Genomic DNA, 26,457 nt, shown 5'->3' with positions numbered 1-26,457 from the left:
GTTTTACAGTGAAAACTGCAGGAACTTCAAACCGGCACTAGGAAACAGACTGAGAAAGCAGAGAAAAAGTGTCTCCTGCAACCCGTTCCCTTGGTGCTAGATGAACGAACGTCTCTCCACTTGCTCAGTTCTGAGAGATATGTGTGTGTGAAAGCCGTCCTTCACCTATCTTGTTGGGAACACAAAGTTTCTTTTCAGTTGCAAACTCCATTCCAAACATATATATGGGGTGGTACAAGCTCCAACTCGGTTTTACAGTGAAAACTGCAGGAACTTCAAACCGGCACAAGGAAACAGACTGAGAAAGCAGAGAAAAAGTGTCTCCTGCAACCCGTTCCCTTGGTGCTAGATGAACGAACGTCTCTCCACTTGCTCAGTTCTGAGAGATAAGTGTGTGTGAAAGCCGTCCTTCACCTAGCTTGTTGGGAACACAAAGTTTCTTTTCAGTTGCAAACTCCATTCCATACATATATATGGGGAGGTACTAGCTCCAACTCGGTTTGACAGTGAAAACTGCAGGAACTTCAAACCGGCACTAGGAAACAGACTGAGAAAGCAGAGAAAAAGTGTTTCCTGCAACCCGTTCCCTTGGTGCTAGATGAACGAACGTCTCTCCACTTGCTCAGTTCTGAGAGATAAGTGTGTGTGAAAGCCGTCCTTCACCTAGCTTTTTGGGAACACAAAGTTTCTTTTCAGTTGCAAATTCCATTCCATACATATATATTTGGAGGTAGAAGCTCCAACTCGGTTTTACAGTGAAAACTGCAGGAACTTCAAACCGGCACTAGGAAACATTCTGAGAAAGCAGAGAAATAGTGTCTCCTGCAACCCGTTCCCTTGGTGCTAGATGAACGAACGTCTCTCCACTTGCTCAGTTCTGAGAGATAAGTGTGTGTGAAAGCCGTCCTTCACCTAGCTTGTTGTTAACACAAAGTTTCTTTTCAGTTGCAAACTCCATTCCATACATATATATGGGGAGGTACAAGCTCCAACTCGGTTTTACAGTGAAAACTGCAGGAACTTCAAACCGGCACTAGGAAACATACTGAGAAAGCAGAGAATAAGTGTCTCCTGCAACCCGTTCCCTTGGTGCTAGATGAACGAACGTCTCTCCACTTGCTCAGTTCTGAGAGATAAGTGTGTGTGAAAGCCGTCCTTCACCTAGCTTGTTGGGAACACAAAGTTTCTTTTCAGTTGCAAACTCCATTCCATACATATATATGGGGAGGTACAAGCTCCAACTCGGTTTTACAGTGAAAACTGCAGGAACTTCAAACCGGCACCAGGAAACAGACTGAGAAAGCAGAGAAAAAGTGTCTCCTGCAACCCGTTCCCTTGGTGCTAGATGAACGAAAGTCTCTCCACTTGCTCAGTTCTGAGTAATAAGTGTGTGTGAAAGCCGTCCTTCACCTAGCTTTTTGGTAACACAAAGTTTCTTTTCAGTTGCAAACTCCATTCCATACATATATATTTGTAGGTAGAAGCTCCAACTCGGTTTTACAGTGAAAACTGCAGGAACTTCAAATCGGCACTAGGAAACAGTCTGAGAAAGCAGAGAAAAAGTGTCTCCTGCAACCCGTTCCCTTGGTGCTAGATGAACGAACGTCTCTCCACTTGCTCAGTTCTGAGAGATAAGTGTGTGTGAAAGCCGTCCTTCACCTAGCTTGTTGGGAACACAAAGTTTCTTTTCAGTTGCAAACTCCATTCCATACATATATATTTGGAATAAGAAGCTCCAAATCGGTTTTACAGTGAAAACTGCAGGAACTTCAAACCGGCACTAGGAAACAGACTGAGAAAGCAGAGAAAAAGTGTCTCCTGCAACCCGTTCCCTTGGTGCTAGATGAACGAACGTCTCTCCACTTGCTCAGTTCTGAGAGATATGTGTGTGTGAAAGCCGTCCTTCACCTAGCTTGTTGGGAACACAAAGTTTCTTTTCAGTTGCAAACTCCATTCCAAACATATATATGGGGTGGTACAAGCTCCAACTCGGTTTTACAGTGAAAACTGCAGGAACTTCAAACCGGCACTAGGAAACAGACTGAGAAAGCAGAGAAAAAGTGTCTCCTGCAACCCGTTCCCTTGGTGCTAGATGAACGAACGTCTCTCCACTTGCTCAGTTCTGAGAGATATGTGTGTGTGAAAGCCGTCCTTCACCTAGCTTGTTGGGAACACAAAGTTTCTTTTCAGATGCAAACTCCATTCCATACATATATATGGGGAGGTACAGGCTCCAACTCGGTTTGACAGTGAAAACTGCAGGAACTTCAAACCGGCACTAGGAAACAGACTGAGAAAGCAGAGAAAAAGTGTCTCCTGCAACCCGTTCCCTTGGTGCTAGATGAACGAACGTCTCTCCACTTCCTCAGTTCTGAGAGATAAGTGTGTGTGAAAGCCGTCCTTCACCTAGCTTGTTGGGAACACAAAGTTTCTTTTCAGTTGCAAACTCCATTCCATACATATATATTTGGAGGTAGAAGCTCCAACTCGGTTTTACAGTGAATACTGCAGGAACTTCAAACAGGCACTAGGAAACAGACTGAGAAAGCAGAGAAAAAGTGTCTCCTGCAACCCGTTCCCTTAGTGCTAGATGAACGAACGTCTCTCCACTTGCTCAGTTCTGAGAGATAAGTGTGTGTGAAAGCCGTCCTTCACCTAGCTGTCTGGGAACACAAAGTTTCTTTTCAGTTGCAAACTCCATTCCATACATATATATTTGGAGGTAGAAGCTCCAACACGGTTTTACAGTGAAAACTGCAGGAACTTCAAACCGGCACTAGGAAACAGACTGAGAAAGCGGAGAAAAAGTGTCTCCTGCAAACCGTTCCCTTGGTGCTAGATGAACGAACGTCTCTCCACTTGCTCAGTTCTGAGAGATAAGTGTGTGTGAAAGCCGTCCTTCACCTAGCTTGTTGGGAACACAAAGTTTCTTTTCAGTTGCAAACTCCATTCCATACATATATATGGGGAGGTACTAGCTCCAACTCGGTTTGACAGTGAAAACTGCAGGAACTTCAAACCGGCACTAGGAAACAGACTGAGAAAGCAGAGAAAAAGTGTCTCCTGCAACCCGTTCCCTTGGTACTAGATGAACGAACGTCTCTCCACCTGCTCAGTTCTGAGAGATAAGTGTGTCTGAAAGCCGTCCTTCACCTAGCTTGTTGGGATCACAAAGTTTCTTTTCAGTTGCAAACTCCAATCCATACATATATATGGGGAGGTACAAGCTCCAACTCGGTTTGACCAGTGAAAACTGCAGGAACTTCAAATCGGCACTAGGAAACAGACTGAGAAAGCAGAGAAAAAGTGTCTCCTGCAACCCGTTCCCTTGGTGCTAGATGAACGAACGTCTTTAAACCTGCTCAGTTCTGAGAGATAAGTGTGTGTGAAATCCGTCCTTCAACTAGCTTGTTGGGAACACAAAGTTTCTTTTCAGTTGCAAACTCGACTCCATCCATATAAATGGGGAGGTACTAGCTCCAACTCTGTTTTACAGTGAAAACTGCAGGAACTTCAAACCGGCACTAGGAAACAGACTGAGAAAGCAGAGAAAAAGTGTCTCCTGCAACCCGTTCCCTTGGTGCTAGATGAACGAACTTCTCTCCACTTGCTCAGTTCTGAGAGATAAGTGTTTGTGAAAGCCGTCCTTCACCTAGCTTGATGGGAACAAAATGTTTCTTTTCAGTTGCAAACTCCATTCCATACATATATATTGGGAGGTACAAGCTCCAACTCGTTTTGACAGTGAAAACTGCAGGAACTTCAAACCGGCACTAGGAAACAGACTGAGAAAGCAGAGAAAAAGTGTCTCCTGCAACCCGTTCCCTTGGTGCTAGATGAACGAACGTCTCTCCACTTGCTCAGTTCTGAGAGATATGTGTGTGTGAAAGCCGTCCTTCACCTAGCTTGTTGGGAACACAAAGTTTCTTTTCAGTTGCAAACTCCATTCCATACATATATATGGGGAGGTACTAGCTCCAACTCGCTTTTACAGTGAAAACTGCAGGAACTTCAAACCGGCACTAGGAAACAGACTGAGAAAGCAGAGAAAAAGTGTCTCCTGCAACCCGTTCCCTTGGTGCTAGATGAACGAACGTCTCTCCACTTCCTCAGTTCTGAGAGATAAGTGTGTGTGAAAGCCGTCCTTCACCTAGCTTGTTGGGAACACAAAGTTTCTTTTCAGTTGCAAACTCCATTCCATACATATATATTTGGAGGTAGAAGCTCCAACTCGGTTTTACAGTGAATACTGCAGGAACTTCAAACAGGCACTAGGAAACAGACTGAGAAAGCAGAGAAAAAGTGTCTCCTGCAACCCGTTCCCTTAGTGCTAGATGAACGAACGTCTCTCCACTTCCTCAGTTCTGAGAGATAAGTGTGTGTGAAAGCCGTCCTTCACCTAGCTGTCTGGGAACACAAAGTTTCTTTTCAGTTGCAAACTCCATTCCATACATATATATTTGGAGGTAGAAGCTCCAACACGGTTTTACAGTGAAAACTGCAGGAACTTCAAACCGGCACTAGGAAACAGACTGAGAAAGCAGAGAAAAAGTGTCTCCTGCAAACCGTTCCCTTGGTGCTAGATGAACGAACGTCTCTCCACTTGCTCAGTTCTGAGAGATAAGTGTGTGTGAAAGCCGTCCTTCACCTAGCTTGTTGGGAACACAAAGTTTCTTTTCAGTTGCAAACTCCATTCCATACATATATATGGGGAGGTACTAGCTCCAACTCGGTTTGACAGTGAAAACTGCAGGAACTTCAAACCGGCACTAGGAAACAGACTGAGAAAGCAGAGAAAAAGTGTCTCCTGCAACCCGTTCCCTTGGTACTAGATGAACGAACGTCTCTCCACCTGCTCAGTTCTGAGAGATAAGTGTGTCTGAAAGCCGTCCTTCACCTAGCTTGTTGGGATCACAAAGTTTCTTTTCAGTTGCAAACTCCAATCCATACATATATATGGGGAGGTACAAGCTCCAACTCGGTTTGACCAGTGAAAACTGCAGGATCTTCAAATCGGCACTAGGAAACAGACTGAGAAAGCAGAGAAAAAGTGTCTCCTGCAACCCGTTCCCTTGGTGCTAGATGAACGAACGTCTTTAAACCTGCTCAGTTCTGAGAGATAAGTGTGTGTGAAAGCCGTCCTTCACCTAGCTTGTTGGGAACACAAAGTTTCTTTTCAGTTGCAAACTCCATTCCATACATATATATGGGGAGGTACAAGCTCCAACTCGGTTTTACAGTGAAAACTGCAGGAACTTCAAACCGGCACCAGGAAACAGACTGAGAAAGCAGAGAAAAAGTGTCTCCTGCAACCCGTTCCCTTGGTGCTAGATGAACGAAAGTCTCTCCACTTGCTCAGTTCTGAGTAATAAGTGTGTGTGAAAGCCGTCCTTCACCTAGCTTTTTGGTAACACAAAGTTTCTTTTCAGTTGCAAACTCCATTCCATACATATATATTTGTAGGTAGAAGCTCCAACTCGGTTTTACAGTGAAAACTGCAGGAACTTCAAATCGGCACTAGGAAACAGTCTGAGAAAGCAGAGAAAAAGTGTCTCCTGCAACCCGTTCCCTTGGTGCTAGATGAACGAACGTCTCTCCACTTGCTCAGTTCTGAGAGATAAGTGTGTGTGAAAGCCGTCCTTCACCTAGCTTGTTGGGAACACAAAGTTTCTTTTCAGTTGCAAACTCCATTCCATACATATATATTTGGAATAAGAAGCTCCAAATCGGTTTTACAGTGAAAACTGCAGGACCTTCAAACCGGCACTAGGAAACAGACTGAGAAAACAGAGAAAAAGTGTCTCCTGCAACCCGTTCCCTTGGTGCTAGATGAACGAACGTCTCTCCACTTGCTCAGTTCTGAGAGATATGTGTGTGTGAAAGCCGTCCTTCACCTAGCTTGTTGGGAACACAAAGTTTCTTTTCAGTTGCAAACTCCATTCCAAACATATATATGGGGTGGTACAAGCTCCAACTCGGTTTTACAGTGAAAACTGCAGGAACTTCAAACCGGCACTAGGAAACAGACTGAGAAAGCAGAGAAAAAGTGTCTCCTGCAACCCGTTCCCTTGGTGCTAGATGAACGAACGTCTCTCCACTTGCTCAGTTCTGAGAGATATGTGTGTGTGAAAGCCGTCCTTCACCTAGCTTGTTGGGAACACAAAGTTTCTTTTCAGATGCAAACTCCATTCCATACATATATATGGGGAGGTACAGGCTCCAACTCGGTTTGACAGTGAAAACTGCAGGAACTTCAAACCGGCACTAGGAAACAGACTGAGAAAGCAGAGAAAAAGTGTCTCCTGCAACCCGTTCCCTTGGTGCTAGATGAACGAACGTCTCTCCACTTCCTCAGTTCTGAGAGATAAGTGTGTGTGAAAGCCGTCCTTCACCTAGCTTGTTGGGAACACAAAGTTTCTTTTCAGTTGCAAACTCCATTCCATACATATATATTTGGAGGTAGAAGCTCCAACTCGGTTTTACAGTGAATACTGCAGGAACTTCAAACAGGCACTAGGAAACAGACTGAGAAAGCAGAGAAAAAGTGTCTCCTGCAACCCGTTCCCTTAGTGCTAGATGAACGAACGTCTCTCCACTTGCTCAGTTCTGAGAGATAAGTGTGTGTGAAAGCCGTCCTTCACCTAGCTTGTTGGGAACACAAAGTTTCTTTTCAGTTGCAAACTCCATTCCATACATATATATTTGGAGGTAGAAGCTCCAACACGGTTTTACAGTGAAAACTGCAGGAACTTCAAACCGGCACTAGGAAACAGACTGAGAAAGCAGAGAAAAAGTGTCTCCTGCAAACCGTTCCCTTGGTGCTAGATGAACGAACGTCTCTCCACTTGCTCAGTTCTGAGAGATAAGTGTGTGTGAAAGCCGTCCTTCACCTAGCTTGTTGGGAACACAAAGTTTCTTTTCAGTTGCAAACTCCATTCCATACATATATATGGGGAGGTACTAGCTCCAACTCGGTTTGACAGTGAAAACTGCAGGAACTTCAAACCGGCACTAGGAAACAGACTGAGAAAGCAGAGAAAAAGTGTCTCCTGCAACCCGTTCCCTTGGTACTAGATGAACGAACGTCTCTCCACCTGCTCAGTTCTGAGAGATAAGTGTGTCTGAAAGCCGTCCTTCACCTAGCTTGTTGGGATCACAAAGTTTCTTTTCAGTTGCAAACTCCAATCCATACATATATATGGGGAGGTACAAGCTCCAACTCGGTTTGACCAGTGAAAACTGCAGGAACTTCAAATCGGCACTAGGAAACAAACTGAGAAAGCAGAGAAAAAGTGTCTCCTGCAACCCGTTCCCTTGGTGCTAGATGAACGAACGTCTTTAAACCTGCTCAGTTCTGAGAGATAAGTGTGTGTGAAATCCGTCCTTCAACTAGCTTGTTGGGAACACAAAGTTTCTTTTCAGTTGCAAACTCGACTCCATCCATATAAATGGGGAGGTACTAGCTCCAACTCTGTTTTACAGTGAAAACTGCAGGAACTTCAAACCGGCACTAGGAAACAGACTGAGAAAGCAGAGAAAAAGTGTCTCCTGCAACCCGTTCCCTTGGTGCTAGATGAACGAACTTCTCTCCACTTGCTCAGTTCTGAGAGATAAGTGTTTGTGAAAGCCGTCCTTCACCTAGCTTGATGGGAACAAAATGTTTCTTTTCAGTTGCAAACTCCATTCCATACATATATATTGGGAGGTACAAGCTCCAACTCGTTTTGACAGTGAAAACTGCAGGAACTTCAAACCGGCACTAGGAAACAGACTGAGAAAGCAGAGAAAAAGTGTCTCCTGCAACCCGTTCCCTTGGTGCTAGATGAATGAACGTCTCTCCACTTGCTCAGTTCTGAGAGATATGTGTGTGTGAAAGCCGTCCTTCACCTAGCTTGTTGGGAACACAAAGTTTCTTTTCAGTTGCAAACTCCATTCCATACATATATATGGGGAGGTACTAGCTCCAACTCGCTTTTACAGTGAAAACTGCAGGAACTTCAAACCGGCACTAGGAAACAGACTGAGAAAGCAGAGAAAAAGTGTCTCCTGCAACCCGTTCCCTTGGTGCTAGATGAACGAACGTCTCTCCACTTGCTCAGTTCTGAGAGATAAGTGTGTGTGAAAGCCGTCCTTCACCTAGCTTGTTGGGAACACAAAGTTTCTTTTCAGTTGCAAACTCCATTCCATACATATATATTTGGAGGTAGAAGCTCCAACTCGGTTTTACAGTGAATACTGCAGGAACTTCAAACAGGCACTAGGAAACAGACTGAGAAAGCAGAGAAAAAGTGTCTCCTGCAACCCGTTCCCTTAGTGCTAGATGAACGAACGTCTCTCCACTTGCTCAGTTCTGAGAGATAAGTGTGTGTGAAAGCCGTCCTTCACCTAGCTGTCTGGGAACACAAAGTTTCTTTTCAGTTGCAAACTCCATTCCATACATATATATTTGGAGGTAGAAGCTCCAACACGGTTTTACAGTGAAAACTGCAGGAACTTCAAACCGGCACTAGGAAACAGACTGAGAAAGCAGAGAAAAAGTGTCTCCTGCAAACCGTTCCCTTGGTGCTAGATGAACGAACGTCTCTCCACTTGCTCAGTTCTGAGAGATAAGTGTGTGTGAAAGCCGTCCTTCACCTAGCTTGTTGGGAACACAAAGTTTCTTTTCAGTTGCAAACTCCATTCCATACATATATATGGGGAGGTACTAGCTCCAACTCGGTTTGACAGTGAAAACTGCAGGAACTTCAAACCGGCACTAGGAAACAGACTGAGAAAGCAGAGAAAAAGTGTCTCCTGCAACCCGTTCCCTTGGTACTAGATGAACGAACGTCTCTCCACCTGCTCAGTTCTGAGAGATAAGTGTGTCTGAAAGCCGTCCTTCACCTAGCTTGTTGGGATCACAAAGTTTCTTTTCAGTTGCAAACTCCAATCCATACATATATATGGGGAGGTACAAGCTCCAACTCGGTTTGACCAGTGAAAACTGCAGGAACTTCAAATCGGCACTAGGAAACAGACTGAGAAAGCAGAGAAAAAGTGTCTCCTGCAACCCGTTCCCTTGGTGCTAGATGAACGAACGTCTTTAAACCTGCTCAGTTCTGAGAGATAAGTGTGTGTGAAATCCGTCCTTCACCTAGCTTGTTGGGAACACAAAGTTTCTTTTCAGTTGCAAACTCGACTCCATCCATATAAATGGGGAGGTACTAGCTCCAACTCTGTTTTACAGTGAAAACTGCAGGAACTTCAAACCGGCACTAGGAAACAGACTGAGAAAGCAGAGAAAAAGTGTCTCCTGCAACCCGTTCCCTTGGTGCTAGATGAACGAACTTCTCTCCACTTGCTCAGTTCTGAGAGATAAGTGTTTGTGAAAGCCGTCCTTCACCTAGCTTGATGGGAACAAAATGTTTCTTTTCAGTTGCAAACTCCATTCCATACATATATATTGGGAGGTACAAGCTCCAACTCGTTTTGACAGTGAAAACTGCAGGAACTTCAAACCGGCACTAGGAAACAGACTGAGAAAGCAGAGAAAAAGTGTCTCCTGCAACCCGTTCCCTTGGTGCTAGATGAACGAACGTCTCTCCACTTGCTCAGTTCTGAGAGATAAGTGTGTGTGAAAGCCGTCCTTCACCTAGCTTTTTGGGAGCACATAGTTTCTTTTCAGTTGCAAACTCCACTCCATCCATATATATGGGGAGGTACAAGCTCCAACTCGGTTTGACAGTGAAAACTGCAGGAACTTCAAACCGGCACTAGGAAACAGACTGAGAAAGCAGAGAAAAAGTGTCTCCTGCAAACCGTTCCCTTGGTGCTAGATGAACGAACGTCTCTCCACTTGCTCAGTTCTGAGAGATAAGTGTGTGTGAAAGCCGTCCTTCACCTAGCTTGTTGGGAACACAAAGTTTCTTTTCAGTTGCAAACTCCATTCCATACTTATATATGGGGAGGTACTAGCTCCAACTCGGTTTGACAGTGAAAACTGCAGGAACTTCAAACCGGCACTAGGAAACAGACTGAGAAAGCAGAGAAAAAGTGTCTCCTGCAACCCGTTCCCTTGGTGCTAGATGAACGAACTTCTCTCCACTTGCTCAGTTCTGAGAGATAAGTGTGTGTGAAAGCCGTCCTTCACCTAGCTTGTTGGGAACACAAAATTTCTTTTCAGTTGCAAACTCAACTCCATGCATATATATGGGGAGGTACTAGCTCCAACACGGTTTTACAGTGAAAAGTGCAGGAACTTCAAACCGGCACTAGGAAACAGACTGAGAAAGCAGAGAAAAAGTGTCTCCTGCAACCCGTTCCCTTGGTACTAGATGAACGAACGTCTCTCCACCTGCTCAGTTCTGAGAGATAAGTGTGTGTGAAAGCCGTCCTTCACCTAGCTTGTTGGGATCACAAAGTTTCTTTTCAGGTGCAAACTCCAATCCATACATATATATGGGGAGGTACAAGCTCCAACTCGGTTTGACCAGTGAAAACTGCAGGAACTTCAAATCGGCACTAGGAAACAGACTGAGAAAGCAGAGAAAAAGTGTCTCCTGCAAACCGTTCCCTTGGTGCTAGATGAACGAACGTCTTTTCACCTGCTCAGTTCTGAGAGATAAGTGTGTGTGAAAGCCGTCCTTCACCTAGCTTGTTGGGAACACAAAGTTTCTTTTCAGTTGCAAACTCGACTCCATCCATATAAATGGGGAGGTACTAGCTCCAACTCTGTTTTACAGTGAAAACTGCAGGAACTTCAAACCGGCACTAGGAAACAGACTGAGAAAGCAGAGAAAAAGTGTCTCCTGCAACCCGTTCCCTTGGTGCTAGATGAACGAACTTCTCTCCACTTGCTCAGTTCTGAGAGATAAGTGTGTGTGAAAGCCGTCCTTCACCTAGCTTGATGGGAACAAAATGTTTCTTTTCAGTTGCAAACTCCATTCCATACATATATATTGGGAGGTACAAGCTCCAACTCGTTTTGACAGTGAAAACTGCAGGAACTTCAAACCGGCACTAGGAAACAGACTGAGAAAGCAGAGAAAAAGTGTCTCCTGCAACCCGTTCCCTTGGTGCTAGATGAACGAACGTCTCTCCACTTGCTCAGTTCTGAGAGATAAGTGTGTGTGAAAGCCGTCCTTCACCTAGCTTTTTGGGAGCACATAGTTTCTTTTCAGTTGCAAACTCCACTCCATCCATATATATGGGGAGGTACAAGCTCCAACTCGGTTTGACAGTGAAAACTGCAGGAACTTCAAACCGGCACTAGGAAACAGACTGAGAAAGCAGAGAAAAAGTGTCTCCTGCAAACCGTTCCCTTGGTGCTAGATGAACGAACGTCTCTCCACTTGCTCAGTTCTGAGAGATAAGTGTGTGTGAAAGCCGTCCTTCACCTAGCTTGTTGGGAACACAAAGTTTCTTTTCAGTTGCAAAATCCATTCCATACTTATATATGGGGAGGTACTAGCTCCAACTCGGTTTGACAGTGAAAACTGCAGGAACTTCAAACCGGCACTAGGAAACAGACTGAGAAAGCAGAGAAAAAGTGTCTCCTGCAACCCGTTCCCTTGGTGCTAGATGAACGAACTTCTCTCCACTTGCTCAGTTCTGAGAGATAAGTGTGTGTGAAAGCCGTCCTTCACCTAGCTTGTTGGGAACACAAAATTTCTTTTCAGTTGCAAACTCAACTCCATGCATATATATGGGGAGGTACTAGCTCCAACACGGTTTTACAGTGAAAAGTGCAGGAACTTCAAACCGGCACTAGGAAACAGACTGAGAAAGCAGAGAAAAAGTGTCTCCTGCAACCCGTTCCCTTGGTACTAGATGAACGAACGTCTCTCCACCTGCTCAGTTCTGAGAGATAAGTGTGTGTGAAAGCCGTCCTTCACCAAGCTTGTTGGGATCACAAAGTTTCTTTTCAGGTGCAAACTCCAATCCATACATATATATGGGGAGGTACAAGCTCCAACTCGGTTTGACCAGTGAAAACTGCAGGAACTTCAAACCGGCACTAGGAAACAGACTGAGAAAGCAGAGAAAAAGTGTCTCCTGCAACCCTTTCCCTTGGTGCTAGATGAACGAACGTCTCTCCACTTGCTCAATTCTGAGAGATAAGTGTGTGTGAAAGCCGTCCTTCAACTAGCTTGTTGGGAGCACAAAGTATCTTTTAGGTTGCAAACTCCACCCCATCCATATATATGGGGAGGTACTAGCTCCAACTCGGTTTGACAGTGAAAACTGCAGGAACTTCAAACCGGCACTAGGAAACAGACTGAGAAAGCAGAGAAAAAGTGTCTCCTGCAACCCGTTCCCTTGGTGCTAGATGAACGAACGTCTCTCCACTTGCTCAGTTCTGAGAGATAAGTGTGTGTGAAAGCCGTCCTTCACCTAGCTTGTTGGGAGCACAAATTTTTTTTTCAGTTGCAAACTCCACTCCATCCATATATATGGGGAGGTACTAGCTCCAACTCTGTTTGACAGTGAAAACTGCAGGAACTTCAAACCGGCACTAAGAAACAGACTGAGAAAGCACAGAAAAAGTGTCTCCTGCAACCCGTTCCCTTGGTGCTAGATGAACGAACGTCTCTCCACCTGCCTAGTTCTGAGAGATAAGTGTGTGTGAAAGCCGTCCTTCACCTAGCTTGTTGGGAACACAAAGTTTCTTTTCAGTTTCAAACTCCACTCCTTCCATATATATGGGGAGGTACAAGCTCCAACTCGGTTTGACAGTGAAAACTGCAATAACTTCAAACCGGCACTAGGAAACAGAATGGAAAGCCGAGAAAAAGTGTCCCCTGCAACCCTTTCCCTTGGTGCTAGATGAACGAAAGTCTCTCCACTTGCTCAGTTCTGAGATATAAGTGTGTGTGAAAGCCGTCCTTCACCTAGCTTGTTGGGAACACAAAGTTTCTTTTCAGTTGCAAACTCCACTCCATCCATATATATGGGGAGGTACTAGCTCCAACACGGATTTACAGTGAAAACTGCAGGAACTTCAAACCGGCACTAGGAAACAGACTGAGAAAGCAGAGAAAAAGTGTCTCCTGCAACCCGTTCCCTTGGTGCTAGATGAACGAAAGTCTCTCCACTTGCTCAGTTCTGAGATATAAGTGTGTGTGAAAGCCGTCCTTCACCTAGCTTGTTGGGAACACAAAGGTTCTTTTCAGTTGCAAACTCCAATCCATATATATATATGGGGAGGTACAAGCTTCAACTCGGTTTGACAGTGAAAACTGCAGGAACTTCAAACCGGCACTAGGAAACAGACTGAGAAAGCATAGAAAAAGTGTCTCCTGCAACCCGTTCCCTTGGTGCTAGATGAACGAACGTCTCTCCACCTGCTCAGTTCTGAGAGATAAGTTTGTGTGAAAGCCGTCCTTCACCTAGCTTGTTGGGAGCACAAAGTTTCTTTTCAGTTGCAAACTCCACTCCATCCATATATATGGGGAGGTACTAGCTCCAACTCGGTTTGACAGTGAAAACTGCAGGTACTTCAAACCGGCACTAGGAAACAGACTGAGAAAGCAGAGAAAAAGTGTCTCCTGCAACCCGTTCCCTTGGTGCTAGATGAACGAACGTCTCTCCACTTGCTCAGTTCTGAGAGATAAGTGTGTGTGAAAGCCGTCCTTCAACTAGCTTGTTGGGAGCACAAAGTTTCTTTTCAGTTGCAAACTCCACTCCATCCATATATATGGGGAGGTACTAGCTCCAACTCGGTTTGACAGTTAAAACTGCAGGAACATCAAACCGGCACTAGGAAACAGACTGAGAAGCAGAGAAAAAGTGTCTCCTGCAACCCGTTCCCTTGGTGCTAGATGAACGAACGTCTCTCCACTTGCTCAGTTCTGAGAGATAAGTGTGTGTGAAAGCCGTCCTTCACCTAGCTTGTTGGGAGCACAAAGTTTTTTTTCAGTTGCAAACTCCACTCCATCCATATATATGGGGAGGTACTAGCTCCAACTCTTTTTGACAGTGAAAACTGCAATAATTTCAAACCGGCTCTAGGAAACAGAATGGAAAGCCGAGATATGTGTCCGCTGCAAACCGTTCCCTTGGTGCTAGATGAACGAAAGTCTCTCCACTTGCTCAGTTCTGAGATATAAGTGTGTGTGAAAGCCGTCCTTCACCTAGTTTGTTCGGAACACAAAGTTTCTTTTCAGTTGCAAACTCCACTCCATCCATATATATGGGGAGGTACTAGCTCCAACACGGTTTTACAGTGAAAACTGCAGGAACTTCAAACCGGCACTAGGAAACAGACTGAGAAAGCAGAGAAAAAGTGTCTCCTGCAACCCGTTACATTGGTGCAAGATGAATGAACGTCTCTCCACTTGCTCCGTTCTGAGAGTTAAGTGTGTGTGAAAGCCGTCCTTCACCTAGCTTGTTAGGAACACAAAGGTTCTTTTCAGTTGCAAACTTCAATCCATACATATATATGGGGAGGTACAAGCTTCAACTCGGTTTGACAGTGAAAACTGCAGGAACTTCAAACCGGCACTAGGAAACAGACTGAGAAAGCAGAGAAAATGTGTCTCCTGCAACCCGTTCCCTTGGTGCTAGATGAACGAACGTCTCTCCACCTGCTCACTTCTGAGAGATAAGTGTGTGTGAAAGCCGTCCTTCACCTAGCTTTTTGTGAACACAAAGTTTCTTTTCAGTTGCAAACTCCAATCCATACATATATATGGCGAGGTACAAGCTTCAACTCATTTTGACAGTGAAAACTGCAGGAACTTCAAACCGGCACTAGGAAACAGACTGAGAAAGCAGAGGAAAAGTGTCTCTTGCAACCCGTTCCATTGGTGCTAGATGAACGAACGTCTCTCCACTTGCTCAGTTCTGAGAGATAAGCGTGTGTGAAAGTCGTCCTTCACCTAGCTTGTAGGGAACACAAAGTTTCTTTTCAGTTGCAAACTCCAATCCATACATATATATGGGGAGGTACAAGCTTCAACTCGGTTTCACAGTGAAAACTGCAGGAACGTCAAACCGGCACTAGGAAACAGACTGAGAAAGCAGAGAAAAAGTGTCTCCTGCAACCAGTTCCCTTGGTGCTAGATGAACGAACGTCTCTCCACCTGCTCAGTTCTGAGAGATAATTGTGTGTGAAAGCCGTCCTTCACCTAGCTTGTTGGGAACACAAAGTTTCTTTTCAGTTGCAAACTCCACTCCATCAATATATATATGGGGAGGTACTAGCTGCAACTCGGTTTGACAGTGAAAACTGCAGGAACTTCAAACCGGCACTAGGAAACAGACTGAGAAAGCAGAGAAAAAGTGTCTCCTGCAACCCGATCCCTTGGTGCTAGATGAACGAACGTCTCTCCACCTGCTCAGTTCTGAGAGATAAGTTTGTGTGAAAGCCGTCCTTCACCTAGCTTGTTGGGGACACAAAGTTTCTTTTCAGTTGTAAACTCCACTCCATCCAAATATATGGGTAGGTACAAGCTCCAACTCGGTTTGACATTGAAAACTGCAGGAACTTCAAACCGGCACTAGGAAATAGACTGAGAAAGCAGAGAAAAAGTGTCTCCTGCAACCCGTTCCCTTGGTGCTAGATGAACGAACGTCTCTCCACTTGCTCAGTTCTGAGAGTTAAGTGTGTGTGAAAGCCGTCCTTCACCTAGCTTGTTGGGAACACAAAGTTTCTTTTCAGTTGCAAACCCCAATCCATACATATATATGGGGAGGTACAAGCTCCAACTCGGTTTGACCAGTGAAAACTGCAGGAACTTCAAACCGGCACTAGGAAACAGACTGAGAAAGCAGAGAAAAAGTGTCTCCTGCAAACCGTTCCTTTGGTGCTAGATGAACGAACGTCTCTCCACCTGCTCAGTTCTGAGAGATAAGTGTGTGTGAAAGCCGTCCTTCACCTAGCTTGTTGGGAACACAAAGTTTCTTTTCAGTTGCAAACTCCACTCCATCCATATATATGGGGAGGTACTAGCTCCAACTCGGTTTGACAGTGAAAACTGCAGGAACTTCAAACCGGCACTAGGAAACAGACTGAGAAAGCAGAGAAAAAGTGTCTCCTGCAACCCGTTCCCTTGGTGCTAGATGAACGAACTTCTCTCCACTTGCTCAGTTCTGAGAGATAAGTGTGTGTGAAAGCCGCCCTTCACCTAGCTTGATGGGAACAAAAAGTTTCTTTTCAGTTGCCAACTCCATTCCATACATATATATGGGGAGGCACTAGCTCCAACTCGGTTTTACAGTGAAAACTGCAGGAACTTCAAACCGGCACTAGGAAACAGACTGAGAAAGCAGAGAAAAAGTGTCTCCTGCAACCCGTTCCCTTGGTGCTAGATGAACGAAATTCTCTCCACTTGCCTAGTTCTGAGAGATAAGTGTGTGTGAAAGCCGTCCTTCACCTACCTTGTTGGGAACACAAAGTTTCTTTTCAGTTGCAAACTCAATTCCATACATATATATGGGAAGGTACTAGCTCCAACTCCGTTTTACAGTGAAAACTGCAGGAACTTCAAACCGGCACTAGGAAACAGACTGAGAAAGCAGAGAAAAAGTGTCTCCTGCAACCCGTTCCCTTGGTGCTAGATGAACGAACTTCTCTCCACTTGCTCAGTTCTGAGAGATAAGTGTGTGTGAAAGCCGCCCTTCACCTAGCTTGTTGGGAACACAAAATTTCTTTTCAGTTGCAAACTCAACTCCATGCATATATATGGGGAGGTACTAGCTCCAACACGGTTTTAAGTGAAAACTGCAGGAACTTCAAACCGGCACTAGGAAACAGACTGAGAAAGCAGAGAAAAAGTGTCTCCTGCTACCCGTTCCCTTGGTACTAGATGAACGAACGTCTCTCCACCTGCTCAGTTCTGAGAGATAATTGTTTGTGAAAACCGTCCTTCACCTAGCTTGTTGGGAACACAAAGTTTCTTTTCAGTTGCAAACTCCAATCCATACATATATATGGGGAGGTACAAGCTCCAACTCGGTTTGACCAGTGAAAACTGCAGGAACTTCAAATCGGCACTAGGAAACAGACTGAGAAAGCAGAGAAAAAGTGTCTCCTGCAAACCGTTCCCTTGGTGCTAGATGAACGAACGTCTCTCCACCTGCTCAGTTCTGAGAGATAAGTGTGTGTGAAAGCCGTCCTTCACCTAGCTTGTTGGAACACAAAGTTTCTTTTCAGTTGCAAACTCGACTCCATCCATATAAATGGGGAGGTACTAGCTCCAACTCTGTTTTACAGTGAAAATTGCAGGAACTTCAAACCGGCACTAGGAAACAGACTGAGAAAGCAGAGAAAAAGTGTCTCCTGCAACCCGTTCCCTTGGTGCTAGATGAACGAACTTCTCTCCACTTGCTCAGTTCTGAGAGATAAGTGTGTGTGAAAGCCGTCCTTCACCTAGCTTGATGGGAAAAAAAAGTTTTTTTTCAGTTGCAAACCCCATTCCATACATATATATTGGTAGGTACAAGCTCCAACTCGGTTTTACAGTGAAAACTGCAGGAACTTCAAACCGGCACTAGGAAACAGACTGAGAAAGCAGAGAAAAAGTGTCTCCTGCAACCCGTTCCCTTGGTGCTAGATGAACGAACGTCTCTCCACCTGCTCAGTTCTGAGAGATAAGTTTGTGTGAAAGCCGTCCTTCACCTAGCTTGTTGGGAACACAAAGTTTCTTTTCAGTTGTAAACTCCACTCCATCCAAATATATGGGGAGGTACAAGCTCCAACTCGGTTTGACAGTGAAAACTGCAGGAACTTCAAACTGGCACTAGGAAACAGAGTGAGAAAGCAGAGAAAAAGTGTCTCCTGCAACCCGTTCCCTTGGTGCTAGATGAACGAACGTCTCTCCACCTGCTCAGTTCTGAGAGATAAGTTTGTGTGAAAGCCGTCCTTCACCTAGCTTGTTGGGAACACAAAGTTTCTTTTCAGTTGTAAACTCCACCCCATCCAAATATATGGGGAGGTACAAGCTCCAACTCGGTTTGACAGTGAAAACTGCAGGAACTTTAAACCGGCACTAGGAAACAGACTGAGAAAGCAGAGAAAAAGTGTCTCCTGCAACCCGTTCCCTTGGTGCTAGATGAACGAACGTCTCTCCACTTGCTCAGTTCTGAGAGATAAGTGTGTGTGAAAGCCGTCCTTCACCTAGCTTGTTGGGAGCACAATTATTCTTTTCAGTTGCAAACTCCACTCCATCCATATATATGGGGAGGTACTAGCTCCAACTCTGTTTTACACAGAAAACTGCAGGAACTTCAAAACGGCACTAGGAAAAAGACTGAGAAAGCAGAGAAAATGTGTCTCCTGCAACCCGTTCCCTTGGTGCTAGATGAACGAACGTCTCTCCACTTGCTCAGTTCTGAGAGATAAGTGTGTGTGAAAGCCGTCCTTCACCTAGCTTGTTGGGAACACAAAGTTTCTTTTCAGTTGCAAACTAGATTCCATCCATATATATGGGGAGGTACTAGCTCCAACTCGGTTTGACAGTGAAAACTGCAGGAACTTCAAACCGGCACTAGGAAACAGACTGAGAAAGCAGAGAAATAGTGTCTCCTGCAACTCGTTTCCTTGGTGCTAGATGAACGAACGTCTCTCCACTTGCTCAGTTCTGAGAGATAATTGTGTGTGAAAGCCGTCCTTCACCTAGCTTGTTGGGAACACAAAGTTTCTTTTCAGTTGCAAAATCCACTCCATCCATATATATTGGGAGGTAGTAGCTCCAACTCGGTTTGACAGTGAAACCTGCAGGGACTTCAAACCGGCACTAGGAAACAGACTGAGAAAGCAGAGAAAAAGTGTCTCCTGCAACCCGTTCCCTTGGTGCTAGATGAACGAACTTCTCTCCACTTGCTCAGTTCTCAGAGATAAGGGTGTGTGAAAGCCGTCCTTCACCTAGCTTGTTGGGAACACAAAATTTCTTTTCAGTTGCAAACTCAACTCCATGCATATATATGGGTAGGTACTAGCTCCAAAACGGTTTTACAGTGAAAACTGCAGGAACTTCAAACCGGCACTAGGAAACAGACTGAGAAAGCAGACAAAAAGTGTCTCCTGCAACCCGTTCCCTTGGTACTAGATGAACGAACGTCTCTCCACCTGCTCAGTTCTGAGAGATAAGTGTGTGTGAAAGCCGTCCTTCACCTAGCTTGTTGGGAGCACAAAGTTTCTTTTCAGTTGCAAACTCCAATCCATACATATATATGGGGAGGTACAAGCTCCAACTCGGTTTGACCAGTGAAAACTGCAGGAACTTCAAATCGGCACTAGGAAACAGACTGAGAAAGCAGAGAAAAAGTGTCTCCTGCAAACCGTTCCCTTGGTGCTAGATGAACGAACGTCTTTCCACCTGCTCAGTTCTGAGAGATAAGTGTGTGTGAAAGCCGTCCTTCACCTAGCTTGTTGGGAACACAAAGTTTCTTTTCAGTTGCAAACTCGACTCCATCCATATAAATGGGGAGGTACTAGCTCCAACTCGGTTTTACAGTGAAAACTGCAGGAACTTCAAATCGGCACTAGGAAACAGACTGAGAAAGCAGAGAAATAGTGTCTCCTGCAACCCGTTCCCTTGGTGCTAGATGAACGAACGTCTCTCCACCTGCTCAGTTCTGAGCGATAAGTGTGTGTGAAAGCCGTCCTTCACCTAGCTTGATGGGAACAAAAAGTTTCTTATCAGTTGCAAACTCCATTCCATACATATATATTGGGAGGTACAAGCTCCAACTCGGTTTTACAGTGAAAACTGCAGGAACTTCAAACCGGCACTAGGAAACAGACTGAGAAAGCAGAGAAAAAGTGTCTCCTGCAACCCGTTCCCTTGGTGCTAGATGAACGAACGTCTCTCCACTTGCTCAGTTCTGAGAGATAAGTGTGTGTGAAAGCCGTCCTTCACCTAGCTTGTTGGGAGCACAAAGTTTCTTTTCAGTTGCAAACTCCACTCCATCCATATATATGGGGAGGTACTAGCTCCAACTCGGTTTGACAGTGAAAACTGCAGGTACTTCAAACCGGCACTAGGAAACAGACTGAGAAAGCAGTGAAAAAGTGTCTCCTGCAACCCGTTCCCTTGGTGCTAGATGAACGAACGTCTCTCCACTTGCTCAGTTCTGAGAGATAAGTGTGTGTGAAAGCCGTCCTTCGACTAGCTTGTTGGGAGCACAAAGTTTCTTTTCAGTTGCAAACTCCTCTCCATCCATATATATGGGGAGGTACTAGCTCCAACTCGTTTTGACAGTGAAAACTGCAGGAACATCAAACCGGCACTAGGAAACAGACTGAGAAGCAGAGAAAAAGTGTCTCCTGCAACCCGTTCCCTTGGTGCTAGATGAACGAACGTCTCTCCACCTGCTCAGTTCTGAGAGATAAGTTTGTGTGAAAGCCGTCCTTCACCTAGCTTGTTGGGAACACAAAGTTTCTTTTCAGTTGTAAACTCCACTCCATCCAAATATATGGGGAGGTACAAGCTCCAACTCGGTTTGACAGTGAAAACTGCAGGAACTTCAAACTGGCACTAGGAAACAGAGTGAGAAAGCAGAGAAAAAGTGTCTCCTGCAACCCGTTCCCTTGGTGCTAGATGAACGAACGTCTCTCCACCTGCTCAGTTCTGAGAGATAAGTTTGTGTGAAAGCCGTCCTTCACCTAGCTTGTTGGGAACACAAAGTTTCTTTTCAGTTGTAAACTCCACCCCATCCAAATATATGGGGAGGTACAAGCTCCAACTCGGTTTGACAGTGAAAACTGCAGGAACTTCAAACCGGCACTAGGAAACAGACTGAGAAAGCAGAGAAAAAGTGTCTCCTGCAACCCGTTCCCTTGGTGCTAGATGAACGAACGTCTCTCCACTTGCTCAGTTCTGAGAGATAAGTGTGTGTGAAAGCCGTCCTTCACCTAGCTTGTTGGGAGCACAATTATTCTTTTCAGTTGCAAACTCCACTCCATCCATATATATGGGGAGGTACTAGCTCCAACTCGGTTTTACACAGAAAACTGCAGGAACTTCAAAACGGCACTAGGAAAAAGACTGAGAAAGCAGAGAAAATGTGTCTCCTGCAACCCGTTCCCTTGGTGCTAGATGAACGAACGTCTCTCCACTTGCTCAGTTCTGAGAGATAAGTGTGTGTGAAAGCCGTCCTTCACCTAGCTTGTTGGGAACACAAAGTTTCTTTTCAGTTGCAAACTAGATTCCATCCATATATATGGGGAGGTACTAGCTCCAACTCGGTTTGACAGTGAAAACTACAGGAACTTCAAACCGGCACTAGGAAACAGACTGAGAAAGCAGAGAAAAAGTATCTCCTGCAACCCGTTCCCTTGGTGCTAGATGAACGAACGTCTCTCCACTTGCTCATTTCCGAGAGATAATTGTGTGTGAAAGCCGTCCTTCACCTAGCTTGTTGGGAACACAAAGTTCCTTTTCTGTTGCAAACTCCATTCTATATATATATATGGGGTGTTACTAGTTCCAAATCGATTTTACACAAAAACTGCAGGAAGTTCAAACAGACACCAGGAAACAGACTGAGAAAACAGAGTAAAGTTTCCCCTGCAACACGTTCCCTTGGTGATAGATGAACGAACGTCTCTCCACTTGCTCAGTTCTGAGAGATATGTGTGTGTGAAAGCCGTACTTCAACTATCTTGTTGGGAACACAAAGTTTCTTTTCAGTTGCAAACCCCATTCCATACATATATATGAGGAGGTACCAGCTCCAACTCGGTTTTACAGTGAAACTGCAGGAACTTCAAAACCGGCACTAGGAAACAGACTGAGAAAGCAGAGAAAAAGTGTCTCCTGCAATCCGTTCCCTTGGTGCTAGATGAACGAACGTCTCTCCACTTGCTGAGTTCTGAGAGATAAGTGTGTGTGAAAGCCGTCCTTCACCAAACTTGTTGGGAACACAGAGTTTCTTTTCAGTTGCAAACTCCATTCCATACATATATATGGCGAGGTACTAGCTCCAACTCGGTTTTAGAGTGAAAACTGCAGGAACTTCAAACCGGCACTAGGAAACAGACTGAGATAGCAGAGAAAAAGTGTCTCCTGCAATCCGTTCACTAGGTGCTAGATGAACGAACGTCTCTCCACTTGCTCAGTTCCGAGAGATATGTGTGTGTGAAAGCCGTCCTTCACCTAGCTTGTTGGGAACACAAAGTTTCTTTTCAGTTGCAAACTCCATTTCATACATATATATGGGGAGGTACTAGCTCCAACTCGGTTTTACAGTGAAAACTGCAGGATCTTCAAATCGGCACTAGGAAACAGACTGAGAATCCAGAGAAAAAGTGTCTCCAGCAAACATTTCCCTTGGTGATAGATGAACGAACGTCTCTCCACTTGCTCAGTTCTGAGAGATAAGTGTGTGTGAAAGCCGCCTTCACCATGCTTGTTGGGAAAACTAAGTTTCTTTTCAGTTGCAAACCCCAATCCATACATATATATGGGGAGGTACTAGCTCCAACTCGGTTTTACAGTGAAAACTGCCAGGAACTTCAAACCGGCTCTAGGAAACAGACTGAGAAAGCAGAGAAAAATTGTCTCCTGCAACACGTTCCCTTGGTGCTAGATGAACGAACGTCTCTCCACTTGCTCAGTTCTGAGAGATAAGTGTGTGATAAGCCGTACTTAACCTAGCTTGTTGGGAACACAAAGTTTCTTTTCAGTTGCAAACTCCATTCCATACATATATATGGGGAGGTACTAGCTCCAACTCGGTTTTACAGTGAAAACTGAAGGAACTTCAAACCGGCACTAGGAAACAGACTGAGAAAGCAGAGAAAAAGTGTCTCCTGCAACCCGTTCCCTTGGTGCTAGATGAACGAACGTCTCTCCCCTTGCTCAGTTCTGAGAGATAAGTGTGTGTGAAAGCAGTTCTTCACCAAGCTTGTTGGGAACACAAAGTTTCTTTTAAGTTGCAAACTCCATTCCATACATATATATGGGGTATACTAGCTCCAACACGGTTTTACAGTGAAAACTGCAGGAAATTCAAACCGGCACTAGGAAACAGACTGAGAAAGCAGAGAAAAAGTGTCTCCTGCAACCCGTTCCCTTGGTGCTAAATGAACGAACGTCTCTCCACTTGCTCAGTTCTGAGAGATAAATGTGTGTGAAAGCCGTCCTTCACCTAGCTTGTTGGGAACACAAAGTTTCTTTTCAGTTGCAAACTCCATTCCATACATATATATGGGCAGGTACTAGCTCCAACTCGGTTTTACAGTGAAAACTGCAGGAACTTCAAACCGGCACTAGGAAACAGACTGAGGAACCAGAGAAAAATTGTCTCCTGCAACCCGTTCCCTTTGTGCTAGATGAACGAACGTCTCTCCACTTGCTCAGTTCTGAGAGATAAGTGTGTGTGAAAGCCGTACTTTACCTAGCTTGTTGGGAAAACAAAGTTTCTTTTCACTTGTAAACTCCATTCCATACATATATATGGGGAGGTACTAGCTCTAACTCGGTTTTACAGTGAAAACTGCAGGAACTTCAAACCGGCACTAGGAAACAGACTGAGAAAGCTGAGAAAAAGTGTCTCCTGCAACCCGTTCACTTGGTGCTAGATGAACGAACGTCTCTCCACTTGCTCAGTTCTGAGAGATAAGTGTGTGTGAAAGCCATCCTTCACCTAGCTTGTTGAGAACACAAAGTTTCTTTTAAGTTGCAAACTCAATTCCATACATATATATGGGGAGGTACTAGCTGCAACTCGGTTTTACAGTGATAACTGAAGGAACTTCAAACCGGCACTAGGAAACAGACTGAGGAAGCAGAGAAAAAGTGTCTCCTGCAACACGTTCCCTTGGTGCTAGATGAACGAACGTCTCTCCACTTGCTCAGTTCTGAGAGATAAATGTGTGTGAAAGCCGTCCTTCACCTAGCTTGTAGGGAACACAAAGTTTCTTTTCAGTTGCAAACTCCATTCCATACATATATATGGGGAGGTACTAGCTCCAACTCGGTTTTTCAGTGAAAACTGCAGGAACTTCAAACCGGCACTAGGAAACAGACTGAGAAAGCAGAGAAAAAGTGTCTCCTGCAACCCGTTCCCTTGGTGTTAGATGAACGAACGTCTCTCCACTTGCTCAGTTCCGAGAGATAAGTGTGTGTGAACGCTGTACTTCACCTAGCTTGTTGGGAACACAAAGTTTCTTTTCAGTTGCAAACTCCATTCCATACATATATATGGGCAGGTACTAGCTCCAACTCGGTTTTACTGTGAAAACTGCAGGAAATTCAAACCGGCACTAGGAAACAGACTGAGGAACCAGAGAAAAATTGTCTCCTGCAACCCGTTCCCTTGTTGCTAGATGAACGAACGTCTCTCCACTTTCTCAGTTCTGAGAGATAAGTGTGTGTGAAAGCCATCCTTCACCTATCTTGTTGAGAACACAAAGTTTCTTTTCAGTTGCAAACTCCATTCCATACATATATATGGGGAGGTACTAGCTCCAACTCGTTTTGACAGTGAAAACTGCAGGAACTTCAAACCGGCACTAGGAAACAGACTGAGAAAGCCGAGAAAAAGTGTCTCCTGCAACCCGTTCCCTTGGTGATAGATGAACGAACGTCTCTCCACTTGCTCAGTTCTGAGAGATAAGTGTGTGTGAAAGCCGTCCTTCACCTAGCTTGTTGGGAACACAAAGTTTCTTTTCAGTTGCAAACTCCATTCCATACATATATATTGGGAGGTACTAGCTGCAACTCGGTTTTACAGTGATAACTGAAGGAACTTCAAACCGGCACTAGGAAACAGACTGAGGGAGCAGAGAAAAAGTTTCTCCTGCAACACGTTCCCTTGGTGCTAGATGAACGAACGTCTCTCCACTTGCTCAGTTCTGAGAGATAAGTGTGTGTGAAAGCCGTCCTTCACCTAGCTTGTTGGGAACACAAAGTTTCTTTTCAGTTGCAAACTCCATTCCATAGATATATATGGGGAGGTACTTGCTCCAACTCGGTTTGACAGTGAAAACTGCAGGAACTTCAAACCGGCACTAGGAAACAGACTGAGATAGCAGAGAAAAAGTGTCTCCTGCAACCCGTTCCCTTGGTGCTAGATGAACGAACGTCTCTCCACTTGCTCAGTTCTGAGAGATAAGTGTGTGTGAAAGCGGTCCTTCACCTATCTTGTTGGGAACACAAAGTTTCTTTTCAGTTGCAAACTCCATTCCATACATATATATGGGGAGGTACTAGCTCCAACTCGGTTTTACAGTGAAAACTGCAGGAACTACAAACCGGCAATAGGAAACAGACTGAGGAACCAGAGAAAAATTGTCTCCTGCAAACGTTCCCTTTGTGCTAGATGAACGAAAGTCTCTCCACTTGCTCAGTTCTGAGAGATAAGTGTGTGTGAAAGCCGCCCTTCACCTAGCTTGTTGGGAACACAAAGTTTCTTTTCAGTTGCAAACTCCATTCCATACATACATATGGGGAGTTACTAGCTCCAACTCGGTTTTACAGTGATAACTGAAGGAACTTCAAACCGGCACTAGGAAACAGACTGAGAAAGCAGAGAAAAATATCTCCTGCAACCCGTTCCCTTGGTGCTAGATGAACGAACGTCTCTCCACTTGCTCAGTTCTGAGAGCTAAGTGTGTGTGAAAGCCGTCCTTCACCAAGCTTGTTGGGAACACAAAGTTTCTTTTCAGTTGCAAACTCCAATCCATACATATATATGGGGAAGTACTAGCTCCAACTCGGTTTTACAGTGAATACTGCAGGAACTTCAAACCGATATTAGGAAACAGACTGAGAAAGCAGAGAAAAAGTGTCTCCTGCAACCCGTTCCATTGGTGCTAGATGAACGTATGTCTCTCCACTTGCTCAGTTCTGAGAAATAAGTGTGTGTGAAAGCCGTCCTTCACCTAGCTTGTTGGAACACAAAGTTTCTTTTCAGTTGCATACTCCATTCCATACATATATATGGGGAAGTACCAGCTCCAACTCGGTTTTACAGTGAAAACTGCAGGAACTTCAAACCGGCACTAGGAAACAGACTGAGAAAGCAGAGAAAAATTGTCTCCTGCAACCCGTTCCCTTGGTGCTAGATGAACGAACGTCTCTCCACTTGCTCAGTTCTGAGAAATAAGTGTGTGTGAAAGCCGTCCTTCACCTAGATTGTTGGGAACACAAAGTTTCTTTTCAGTTGCAAACTCCATTCCATACATATATATGGGGAGTACTAGCTCCAACACCGTTTTACAGTGAAAACTGCAGGAACTTCAAAACGGCACTTGGAAACAGACTGAGAAAGCAGAGAAAAAGTGTCTCCTGCAACCCGTTCCCTTGGTGCTAGATGAACGAACGTCTCTCCACTTGCTCAGTTCTGAGAGATAAGTGTGTGTGAAAGCCGTCCTTCACGTAGCTTGTTGGGAACACAAAGTTTCTTTTCAGTTGCAAACTCCATTCCATACATATATTTGGGGTGTTACTAGTTCCAAATCGATTTTACACAGAAAACTGCAAGAAGTTCAAACAGGCACCAGGAAAGAGACTGAGAAACCAGAGTAAA

This window comes from Camelus dromedarius, unplaced genomic scaffold (genome assembly GCF_036321535.1).
Source record: "Camelus dromedarius isolate mCamDro1 unplaced genomic scaffold, mCamDro1.pat HAP1_SCAFFOLD_179, whole genome shotgun sequence".
NCBI lineage: Eukaryota > Metazoa > Chordata > Mammalia > Artiodactyla > Camelidae > Camelus > Camelus dromedarius.
This window is presented reverse-complemented; position numbering follows the sequence as displayed.